Source organism: Tachyglossus aculeatus, chromosome X4 (assembly GCF_015852505.1).
Source record: "Tachyglossus aculeatus isolate mTacAcu1 chromosome X4, mTacAcu1.pri, whole genome shotgun sequence".
Classification (NCBI taxonomy): Eukaryota; Metazoa; Chordata; class Mammalia; order Monotremata; family Tachyglossidae; genus Tachyglossus; species Tachyglossus aculeatus.
Window position 1 is genome coordinate 52509058 of NC_052098.1, and position 12201 is coordinate 52521258.

At 46.4% G+C, this 12201-nt stretch overlaps 1 non-coding gene across 1 annotated transcript; it reads left to right on the forward strand.

Moving 5' to 3' along the window:
- Positions 1–11781: 11781 nt before the first annotated feature.
- TRNAV-CAC lies at positions 11782–11854 on the forward strand. Its single transcript has one exon. It is a non-coding gene; the product is annotated as a tRNA-Val (tRNA).
- Positions 11855–12201: the final 347 nt, after the last annotated feature.

The window sequence follows — 12201 nt, forward strand, 5'->3', positions numbered from 1 at the left end:
AATTTATGATGCAAAGCGGGGTGGGTGGAGGGTAGACAGACAAAAAGCATGGTAAGAGAGTGTGAGTGGCTCAGCACAAAACATCACCACTCCTGCAGAAGCAACTCAGGTATAGAATCAGGGCATAAACACCATAATTGTTGCCAACTTGTACTTCCCAAGCACTTAGTACAGTGCTCTGCACACAGTAAGCACTCAATAAATACGATTGATTGATTGATTGATAATTAATAGTGTTCACTGCTCCTCGCCAGCTTCTTCTACCTTACATATCAGCTCTCTTCAACCCCTATTTTCCAGCTCACTCTCTTTTTTTCCTCCCAAACTAATCCTCCAACAATACCTTGCTCTCAACTCTCCTGCTATGACCTTTCCTCACACTATTCCCTCAGGATGGAAGTCCTTCCCCATTCAAATCCACCAGTTCTCCCCATCTATAAAGTCCTCTTGTAACCTGTCTCCTTCAGAAAGCCTTCTCCAGTTAATTCCCAGCACCAAGTTCCGACAACCCAATAACCTCCCGCAGTGCTTAAGGTTTTACACCCATCTTCAGCACTTATGTCTGAATGGATATTGAATTGCACGTTCCATTATCTATTCTGATTTATTCTATCTCACCCCGGCATATTCCAACTTTTATCTATTATATCATTGCTTTCGTTCCTACTCCCACTATTTATAAATGCTTTTTGTCTCTCTACCACCCCCACCCCCCCAACCCCACATTGCATCATAAATTCCTTGAGGGCAGGGAACATGTGTTTTGCTTTTGTTATACTCTCCCAAATGCCGAGTACAGTGTTATACATTCAGAAAGTGCTCAAGAAATACCATTGAATGATGATGATCTTACCCTTTCTCACTTCTTCCTTTGTATTTTTGCTCGTCACCAATGTATTTACCTTGATTTTTGCCTCTCTTGCTACCAACCCCTTACTCACATTCTCTCTCCTGCCTAGAAATCCCTCCCCCTTTGTATCCCACAGATCACCTCTCTCCTCATCTTTAAAGCCCTACCAAAATTGTTTCTCCTCCAGGAAGCCTTCCATGAATAACCTCTCACCCCCCCACCCTGTCCTCCCTCCCTTCTGCACCACCAATACACGTGGGTCTGCATCCCTTAAGCACTTTATACCTCAGCCCACTCCAAACCCCCCAGCACTTATGACCACCTCATACTCTGCTGCTTCCTCTGTTATCTATTTTAATATCTGTCTCCCCTACTAATTTGCATGTTCCCTGAGGGCAGGGATCACATCTACCAACTCTACTGAACTGTACTATCTCAAGCACTTAGCACAATGCTCTGCACAAAGTAAGCGCTCAAAAATACCATTGATGGCTTGATTTTCTTCTAACCTCAACTGCCAATGTTTGTAGCATTTGTAAAAGGATTGCAGTCAATAAATCAATCATTTTTTCAGTGGCTCTCAGTCAAGTGGTTCTTATGTGTCTTTTGTTAGTCATGGTCAATAGAGAAGCCCAAGGGTGTCTAGCTTCCAGATGACCGATGGATTGGAACTGTCATGTTGAGACTTCTCTCCTGTCTCTGAATATTATAGCAGCTGTGTGAAGGGTGATTATAGATTTTGCAAGTGTCTTTGAGACCTGTGTTCTAAATGGCAGTAGGGATGCAAAGAACTTGAGCCAGTTCAGAATTTCAAACACAAAATAAGCCTCAGGATGGAAACTGAGCACAGACATTTTTGTTCCAATTCATTTTCATTTTTTTCTTTCAGCTAGAGACAGTCTTTCAGCAGAGGGAAGCAGTATGGTCTGTTGGATAGGGCACAGGCCTAGGAGTCAGAAGGACGTAGGTTAATATCCCAACTCTTGCACTTGTCTGCTGTGTGATCTTGGGCAAGTCAGTCAATCAATCAATCAATCAATCAATCATATTTATTGAGCACTTACTGTGTGCAGAGCACTGTACTAAGCGCTTGGGAAGTACAAGTTGGCAACATATAGAGACAGTCCCTACCCAACAGCGGGCTCACAGTCTACAAGGGGGAGACAGAGAACAAAACCAAACATATTAACAAAATAAAATAGAATAGATATGTACAAGTAAAATAAATAAATAAATAGAGTAATAAATATGTGCAAACATATATACATATATACGGGTGCTGTGGGGAAGGGAAGGAGGTAAGATGGGGGGGATGGAGAGGGGGACGAGGGGAGAGGAAGGAAGGGGCTCAGTCTGGGAAGGCCTACTGGAGGAGGTGAGCTCTCAGTAGGGCCTTGAAGGGAGGAAGAGAGCTAGCTTGGCGGATGGGCAGAGGGAGGGCATTCCAGGCCAGGGGGATGACGTGGGCCGGGGGTCGACGGCAGGACAGGCGAGAATGAGGCACGGTGAGGAGATTAGCGGCAGAGGAGCAGAGGGTGTGGGCTGGGCTGTAGAAGGAGAGAAGGGAGGTGAGGTAGGAGGGGGTGAGGTGATGGAGAGCCTTGAACCTGAGGGTGAGGAGTTTCTGCCTGATGCACAGATTGATTGGTAGCCACTGGAGATTTTTGAGGAGGGGAGTAACATGCCCAGAGAGTTTCTGGACAAAGACAATCCGGGCAGCAGCATGAAGTATGGATTGAAGTGGGGAGAGACACGAGGATGGGAGATCAGAGAGAAGGCTTATGCAGTAGTCCAGACGGGATAGGATGAGAGCTTGAACGAGCAGGGTAGCAGTTTGGATGGAGAGGAAAGGGCGGATCTTGGCAATGTTGCGGAGCTGAGACTGGCAGGTTTTGGTGACGGCTTGGATGTGAGGGGTGAATGAGAGAGCGGAGTCGAGGATGACACCAAGTTTGCAGGCTTGTGAGACGGGAAGGATGGTAGTGCCGTCAACAGTGATGGGAAAGTCAGGGAGAGGGCAGGGTTTGGGAGGGAAGACAAGGAGTTCAATCTTGGACATGTTGAGTTTCAGGTGGCGGGCAGACATCCAGATGGAGATGTCCTGAAGGCAGGAGAAGATGCGAGCCTGGAGGGAGGGGGAGAGAGCAGGGGCAGAGATGTAGATTTGGGTGTCATCAGCGTAGAGATGATAGTTCGTGGGAGCGAATGAGGTCACCAAGGGAGAGAGTGTAGATCGAGAACAGAAGGGGACCAAGAACTGAACCTTGGGGAACCCCCACAGTAAGGGGATGGGAGGGGGAGGAGGAGCCTGCAAAAGAGACTGAGAATGAACGACCGGAGAGATAAGAGGAGAACCAGGAGAGGACGGAGTCTGTGAAGCCAAGGTTGGATAGCGTGTTGAGGAGAAGGGGGTGGTCCACAGTGTCGAAGGCAGCTGAGAGGTCGAAGAGGATTAGGATAGAGCACTCAACTGCTCTGTGCCTGTTACCTCATCTGTAAAATGGGGACTAAGACTGTGAGCCCCATGTGGGACAGGGACCATGTCCAACCCGATTATCTTGTATCTTCCCTAGCTCTTGGTATAGAGCCTGGCACACAGTAAGTGCTTAACAAATAACATAAAAAAGCAGAGTTGTTTCCCAACAGGCCAAGAGAATCAAATGTATAATATGAATCCTTGGAAGGATTTCATTTTTCTCGAATCTATTTTCTAGTGATGAAAATGGTCCCACAGTTGAGCATGACTTGCTTTCATGATTTGCAGCTTTATTTCAACATTAGATGTTGATGCTTTAATTCCCAGCACTCAGATGATCTGAGAAAGTCTTCCATGTCTGTTTTGGGTGGGGGGGTGGGGGGGGGGCAGGGTATGTGTGTGTGTATGTGTGTATGCAGGACTATCTTCATATCATTGAACTTTTTGCTGTTTGAAGTTGCAGGTTTACAGAAAACTGCTGCATACTGTAATACTGACATTGCTCCAGCGACCCTAGTAAGGCTCTGGGCCAGACCCCACCCTCCTCCTTCCCCCGACTCCAACACACACACTGTCTACTGTGGATTCAGAAGCCGTAATCCTGTGGCTGGGCTCTCATCAGGTAGGTCAAGGGCCGTCTGTCTTATGTCAGGCCACAAAATGTAGACCCATTCTGGGCTGTCCTGCTTCTGGCTTGTTGGGAAATCCATGAAGGAGGAGAGGGCTCCAGGGAATTTGGGGCTCTCAGAGAGTTGAAACGAATCAAGGGTTCTCCTGGGATCACACCCAGATGATCAGAAATTTTGAGGCCCACGCTAATGCCTGCTCCCTGCCAAGGATTCCTTGAAATGGAAGCAACCCAGCCCAGTGCAGACATTCTTCTCATCCTTTCCCCTGACGCAGTTCTCGGGCACATCGGTTGCTTGAACTTACTGGTACACACAGTTCTGCATAATGCGTGTTTTCAATACTTGTTTTGATTAGAATGCTGTTAGGGAATTAGGGAACATTCCTCCCAAAACGTTAGCCTATTTGGGCTTAGTATGCTGCATCATTGGAAGAACTGTTCATGTGTATGCCTGTATCAGGGGCAGGGGGCTTTGTGCCCTGATGGGAGAGTACAAAGCACTGCCCTTCTAACATACAAGAAGCAGCATGGCTTAGTGAAAAGAGCATGAGCTTGGGAGTCAGGTCGTGGGTTCTAATCCCAGCTCCGCCACTTGTCAGCTGTGTGACTTTGGGCATGTCACTTCACTTCTCTGTGCCTCAGTTACCTCATCTGTAAAATGGGCATTAAGACTGTGAGCCCCACGTGGGACAACCTGATCACCTTGTATCTACCCCAGCACTTAGCACAGTGCTTGGCACATAGTAAGTGCTTAACAAATACCATCATCATCATCATTATTATCACATGATGCAACATGCACCAATATGATGACAGCATCAAAAGGAACTATTTGACTACATGGCCAAATGGTGATTTCCAGTTCTGGTCGCCAAACCTACACTCTCCCATCCCCTTTCTTCCTCCCCCACAACCTTTTCTTGGTGCCAAACTGGAACAGGCTGAGCTGAACTGAGCACCACATCTCTCCAGGACAAGGATAATGGCAGAGACAGGAGGGAGCAGAGGGAGAAGGAGAAGGTTCTCCACCCTTGCCCGGGCTGGGTTGCTGGGAGGGCTCTTGCCAAAAGGGATAGGGAAGAATTCCACCCACAGACTGGTACTCCACCAGGTCTCCTTTTTCTCCTCCTCCCTCCTGCCTCTCCTCTGCTCATCCCCACAACCCCAATGCACCCAGTAGCCTGCTCCTCTCCGCTTCTCCCCTCTGCTCCTCGCTCTGCCTTGGTCCTTTTCTGACCTTTCCTTCCCCACCCCTCCCAGCTGGAATTCAAAGGTGGAGTCTAGGCAATGCAGGAAACGAACTCTGGGCACGGCTCCCTTAACCAGAGGCTGGGAGTCCTGATTTTCCCCCTGATTTTTCCACCTCTAGAACCCATGCAAAGAGCTGAGGCTGGTGAGACCACCATCCCCTTCATTCAGGAGGTGGCCCTGCTCTCTCCCCAGCCTCAGTTTCCCAAGAAGTGAGGCTAACCTCTAAGCCAACTTATTGAAGGCACTTTCCCTGCCAGCCACCCACCTCATCCACAGCTTCTGACCCAAATCCACTTATCTGCTTCCCCCTGTCTTCAGCTTCCCTGTTCCTTTGCCTCCTGCCTGCCATCCTTATCCAGGCAGTGAGAGTAAACCTTGGACCCTCCCACGTCCCTCCCTCCACTCCCCTCTCTGCTTACTTCCCTATACTCAGAAGTGGCAGGGGAGAGCTGCTCTGGACCTCTGCAATCCCCAGACATGGGGAAGTAGGAGAGGAGGAGAATGGTGAGAGGGAATGGTGGGGTGATAATGTCTCTGGTGTGGGTGCTGTCTGAAATGGTGGCTTGGGAGGTCAGAAGGTACCAGGATGCCCTGCCTGCCATGAACTGCCCTGTGAAGGCTGCTCACCTCACTTGCTGTCTGACGCTGCCCTGGCCAAACATGCATGTACATGTCAGTGGAACAGTTGACTACTATTGCTTAGGTATTTCTTATGTAAGTTTTGCAAGAAAGCAACCCTCACTTTATAGGAGAACTGAATGTGCACCATTTTCACAGCTCTTAATGAATGGCGAAAACTCTTCAATCAGCTTTCTTTGTCTACCACAACTATGGTATAACTTACTAGAGTTGAAGCAGAAGAGAGAAGTCCTGAATCATGTCATTGTGTCAACACCATGCCTGAGGTTATGACAGATCTAGTGAGCTTCTGCTTGGAGTGAAGTGATCCTGTAAAAAAATTTGGATTGGTGCGGTTTTTGTGCTCCGACCTGCTAATCAGGCGAGATTCTACAAGATGATAGGCTAAACAAGCGGTTTATATCCTCTCCTGCTCCATTGTCTTGAGTTGAAATTTTGTAATCACTCGATCTTCCGACTGGGCACCAGGGAGGAGGGAGGCAGGACTTTCCTCCAGAGCTGATCCTTGCAGCAGGGGCCAGGGTTGGAGGAAACGGAGTCTGTCTGGGACCGCGTGTGGATTGTGGGGGCAGGGAGAGGACTGGGCTGGCGTGCACCCTGTTATGAGACCTCTACCTCGGAGCTGATCCCCATGGCACGGGCGATGGAGACAGAGTCTCTGACGCCCAGGTTCCCTGGGAGCTGACCCCACTCTGGGCTGCTGCAGTTGGGGCTCTCTCGGTCGAGCGCAGAGAGCTGCCACCACCACCATGGCTGCCCCCACCTCACAATCCCCCTGTCTGGACCACCGCAGCCCCCCACAAACAGAGAGGAAGTAGAAGAAAAATCAAAGCTCCTTGGGAGGGGGATCTTATCCACCCAGGGTATTTCCCTCCAAATTCCTTGGCTCCCTGAGTCTCGGACGCAGCTGGAGACATACACAGTGCAGGGTGCCAGTCCCGTATCAGATTGCATCATATGACTGGTAGATGAGTCGGCACCATATTGCCAGTCATAGAAATTGGTAGATTTGTTGGGACACCCAGATACACTTGTAATCCAAACAAATGGCTCTTAGGCAAAACGGGTCCCCGTCATGTGAATTCCACTCTCTACCATATCAGCCAAAGAGGCCTCTGCAGCCCTATCTTCCACACCCCAGCAAAAGTAAGTACTGTACTGGTTTGGAAATATTTTCAGTTTTAACTTCTTTCCTCTGTGATTGGGTTGGAAAACCTGCTTTTGGATTAGAGATGTTCATTACAATGTAATACTTATGAATGACCTTCCTTGAACCTAGCATTAGTTTTTTCTTCAGGCAATGACCCACAATTAAGATTTTTAAGAAAAAAAGACTCCGGCATCTCGAAGGACAGACCTCTTCATAGGAAATCTGAGTCAACAGACAAACAGCCCTTTGAACTCTCAGAAAGAGACTCACAAAGCGGGCCTTACAGAACGGTACTGTGAAAGAGAGAGAGAGAGGTGGACAGGCAGTTATTCTGAAACCTCATCAACAACTGCTGAACCCTCATCTTTTCCTAACCCACCCTTTAGAAACTGGTTGGTTTTTTCTTTCTAGTGAATGAATCTTGACAGTGATCTTGATTTTGATACAGATCAACTGATCCCATGTGCTAAATCATAATAATAATGATATTTGTTAAGTGCTTACTATGTGCAAAGCACTGTTCTAAACGCTGGGGGGATACAAGGTGATCAGGTTGTCCCATGTGGGGCTCACAAGTCTTAATCCCCATTTTACAGATGAGGGAACTGAGGCACAGAGAAGTTAAGTGACTTGCCCAAAGTCACACAGCTGACAATTGATGGAGCCAGGATTTGAACCCATGACCTCTGACTCCAAAGCCCATACTCTTTCCTCTGAGCCATGCTGCTTCTCTAAAAGTGTGGAGTGATCTGACAGGACCTCACATACCAAATCTTTGCTTTCAAATAGGGTATTTAATCTTTTGGTGGATGGAGGAGATGGGGATTTGGTTGGTTTGGGAGAGAAAAAAACTCTCTCTTCCACACTCTCTCTGTCCCTCTCTCTCTGGGGTCAGCTCTAAGGGAAACAGGGTGTCAGGAATTCCCTCCCCACTCTGGGCCGCCGCAGCTGGGGCTTGCCTGGCTGAGTGTGGAGGATGGCCACCACCACCATGGTCACCGTCACGTCACAATCCTCCTGTCCGGGCTGCCACAGACCCCTTAATGCCCACTCCCCGCCCCCATTCACCACCCCAGCTCTGAACAGAGAGGAGGCAGAGGAAAAACCAAAGTGGCTCCTCGTTAAGGACTGTGCCCACTTGAGGCATTTCTCTCCATATCCCTCAGACTGTGGGTCAATCAGCCACTGAAACAAGATGATAAACAAAGGAGAAAAGAGGAGAGCCTGTTTCAACATATTAAGGAAACAAGTTTAGATTAATGAAATGAATAGAATGACTTCCCTCCAGCCATCCTTCTCCAAGGTTTAAGGTGGGTTAGTCACACACACTCACATACGCACACACATATGGGTATGGGGAGTTTGAGATGGATTTGAGAGACGTAAGATGATGTGAATGTGTATGAGTTTGTATGCATTGTTGAAGAATCGGTAGGCAAAGATTATTTTGTTTATTTTTACCAAAATGCTACTTAAGTGTTCAATTCCAGAACCAACTGCGAGACAGGGAAAACGAAATGGGAAATCATCTCAACAATGTTAATCCTGGAAACAAAAGATTGGAAGTTTCTACTAGTTATTGGGTAGGGATGTAGGTGAAGATTGTCTTTTATTTTTTTCCAACAACTTCCACTCGGTCACCTTTTCTTGGTCTAGGTATTTTACCTTCCCCACCCCCTTTCCCTTATTTTTGACTGTTAATGTTTATCAATCATATATTGTGAGCCCCATGTGGGTCAGGGATAGGGCGGTAACATGGGACACTTAAGAATACTAGGCACCCCATTACCCAACCGAGTATCAGCAGAAAACAGGACTTTCCATTGTAAAACCAGATTAGAAAGGGACTGTTTGATATAATTTTCATGTATATACTCCAGCGCTTAGTGTAGTGCTCAACGCATAGTAACTACTTAATAAATACCATAATAATAATGACAGAAAATACTTAGGGATGACATGAACAAGTGTGAAAGGGCAACTGCCTTATTTAATGTAGGTGGCTGGCTTGTCTGAGAATAAATCAATCAATCAAGTAAGTAGGTTGCACTGATGCCAGGTTTCTGGATGAACCTTTAAAAATAAATTTATATCTAAGTGCAGATGGCAGCATTTCCTTTAGCATGGACATTCCTAGCTAGTATTCCTAGTGTCTGGTGAAAATCATGGGTGATCAGCTCAAGTGATTTCACCATAATATCAGGATATGACTGTGTGGATGCATGTAGTGTCCTAAGAATTCTACTTATTTACATTTCCTTGGTATGGCTAAGATAAAATTTCTTACTGTTTTTAGAGAAGACTGAGAGAGAATTTCATTTCTGAATGGTAGTGGATGCAAAAATCAGGTGTGAATTCCAGTCACGCTTACTGGAATTGATGCACCACACTAACTTGGACACCAGAGCTTAAGATAATCTTCTCTGAAAATCTTCATTAGCTTTCCAAAAATGCATTTATGCAGATGACAAATAATGAGATATTTGTTAGCCCCTAAAATGGAATCACCTATGGGATATTCAACAACTACTAAATATTCAAAGCCTTATTAAGGCCACATCATATCTAAGAGGCCTTCCCTGATTTAGCCTTCTTTTTCTTTCTGCATTGTCTGTGCACTTGGATTTGTATCCTTCAGGCTCTTGGTATTCCAGAGAAGCAGCAGAGAAGCAGCGTGGCTTAGTGGAAAGAGCACGGGCTTTGGAGTCCGAGGTTGTGGGTTCAATTCCCAGCTCTGCCAATTGTCAGCTGTGACTTTGGGCATGTCACAACTTCTCTGTGCCTCAGTTACCTCATCTGTAAAATGGGGATTAAGACTGTGAACCCCCTGTGGGACAACCCGATCACCTTGTAACCTCCCCAGTGCTTAGAACAGTGCTTTGCATGTAGTAAGCACTTAATAAATGCCATTATTATTATTATTATTATTATCATTATTATTATTCACCCCACCTTCAGCTCCACAATACTTGTGTACATATTTATAATCTATTAATTTATATTAATATAAAATTATAATTATAATATAATCTATATTATACTCTATTGATTATAATTAATCTAAATCTAAAATTATAATCTATTAATTTATATTTTATATGAGCGGGGATTATGTCTACCAACTCCATTGTATTGTACTCTCCCAAGCAGTTCATACAGTGCTCTGAAAACAGTAAGCACTCAATAATTACCATTGATTGACTGAACTATATCTTCAGATACTCATTTTACTGGGATGGCATTGTTCAGTTGTAGTAGATCAGCTGGGAGAACAATAGCATAGGAGTGTTATAGTGTTCTAGAGAAGCAGCGTGGCTCAGTGGAAAGAGCACAGGCTTGAGAGTCAGAGGCTTTGGGTTCTAATCCTGGCTCTGCCACTTGTCTGTTGTGTGACCTTGGGCAAGTCACTTAACTTCTTTGTGTTCGGTTACTTCATCTGTAAAATGGGGATTAAGACTGGGAGCCCGGGACAACCTGATCACCTTGTATCCCCGCCCCGCCACCCCAGCACTTAGAACAGTGCTTTGCACATAGTAAGTGCTTAACAAATGCCATTATTATTATTATTATGATTCTATAAATCCCAGGGTGTTTTGGGGTCCCCCCTGGACTGACTTGGGTATTTGGGTATATGGTTCATAAGTCCCCCAGCTTCCTTGAGGAGTTTGCTAGGCTCTGCTCCAGCTCACCTAAGCTCCACATCCCGAGATCCTCCTGAGGTTTTTTTTTTCTTAATGGTATTTGTTAAATGCTAACTGTGTGCCAAGAACTGTATTAAATGCTGGGGTAGATACAACTGAATCAGGTTGGACACAGTCTCACATGGGGCTCACAGTCAATCCCATTTTACAGGGTCACTGAGGTCACTGAGGCAAAGAGGAGCTAAGTGACTTGTCCAAGGTCACATGGCAGACAAGTTACCAAGCTGGGATTAGAACCCAGGTTCTCTGACTGCGAATCCCATGCACCTTCCACTAAGACAAACTGCTTCTGAGTTATAGGAAAATCCTTAGATTTCAATGAGGGATCTGATGGACTAAGAAGGGACTCAGAAGAATCCATTTCTGTCCAGGTCCCATGGAAATTTCCCCATTTCCTGAAATGTGGTCACTGGGACTTTTCCATGCTAAGAAATATAGGTTCAGCTCATAGGGGACCTGCCTCTGCAGGTGTGTGCAGAAATGGTTTTCTCTTGCTACTAGAGGCTTGAAATAATCCCTGGAAGGGGCCGTTCCAGGGATTTTCAAAGCTTCCCGTGATTTGAGCTAGGCGTGGTGCAGCCCGATAGCCTATGGAAGCTGCTAGGTGACTAGTTGGTTCAGAACTTCCAGGGATGGAAGCTTCAGAAGGCAGGAGGGATGTCAACAGATGGAGAATCCTCTGAGAAAAGCAAGATTAATTGAGAGGAAAAAACGAGGTCATAGAGGTTAAGTGTTTTACTCACGGTCACACAAGCCAGATTAAAAACACTGGAGAATGCCAGGAGGCTGCACTCACTCCCTTAGTGAACTCATTTGCTCCCACGGCTTCAGCTATCATCTCTATGCTGATGACACCCAAATCTACATCTCCGCCTCTGTTCTCTCTCCCTCCCTCCAGGCTCGTAGCTCCTCCTGCCTTCAGGACATCACCATCTGGATGTCTGCCAGCCATCTAAAACTCAACATGTCCAAGACTGAGCTCCTTATCTTCCCTCCCAAACCCTGTCCTCTCCTTGGCTTTCCCGTCACTGTAGACTGCACTACCATCCTTCCCGTCTCACAAGCCCGCATCCTTGGTATCAGTTGGTTTCTGTAGTGTAGTGGTTATCACGTTCGCCTCACAAGCGGAAGATCCCCGGTTCGAAACCAGGTGGAAACAGTTTGAGAAGCAGTGTGGATCAGTGGAAAGAGTATGGGCTTTGGAGTCAGAGGTCATGGGTTCAAATCCTGACTCTGCCAATTGTCAGCTGTGTGACTTTGGGTAAGTCACTTTGTGTAAGTTAACTTCTCTGTGCCTCAGTTACCTCATCTGTAAAATGGGGATTAAGACTGTGAGCCCCCGTGGGACAACCTGATCACCTTGTAACCTCCCCAGCACTTAGAACAGTGCTTTGCACATAGTAAGCGCTTAATAAATGCCAACATCATCATCATCATCATCATGCTTGACTCCTCTCTCTTATTCACCCCACACATCCAATCCGTCACCAAAACCTGCTAGTCTCA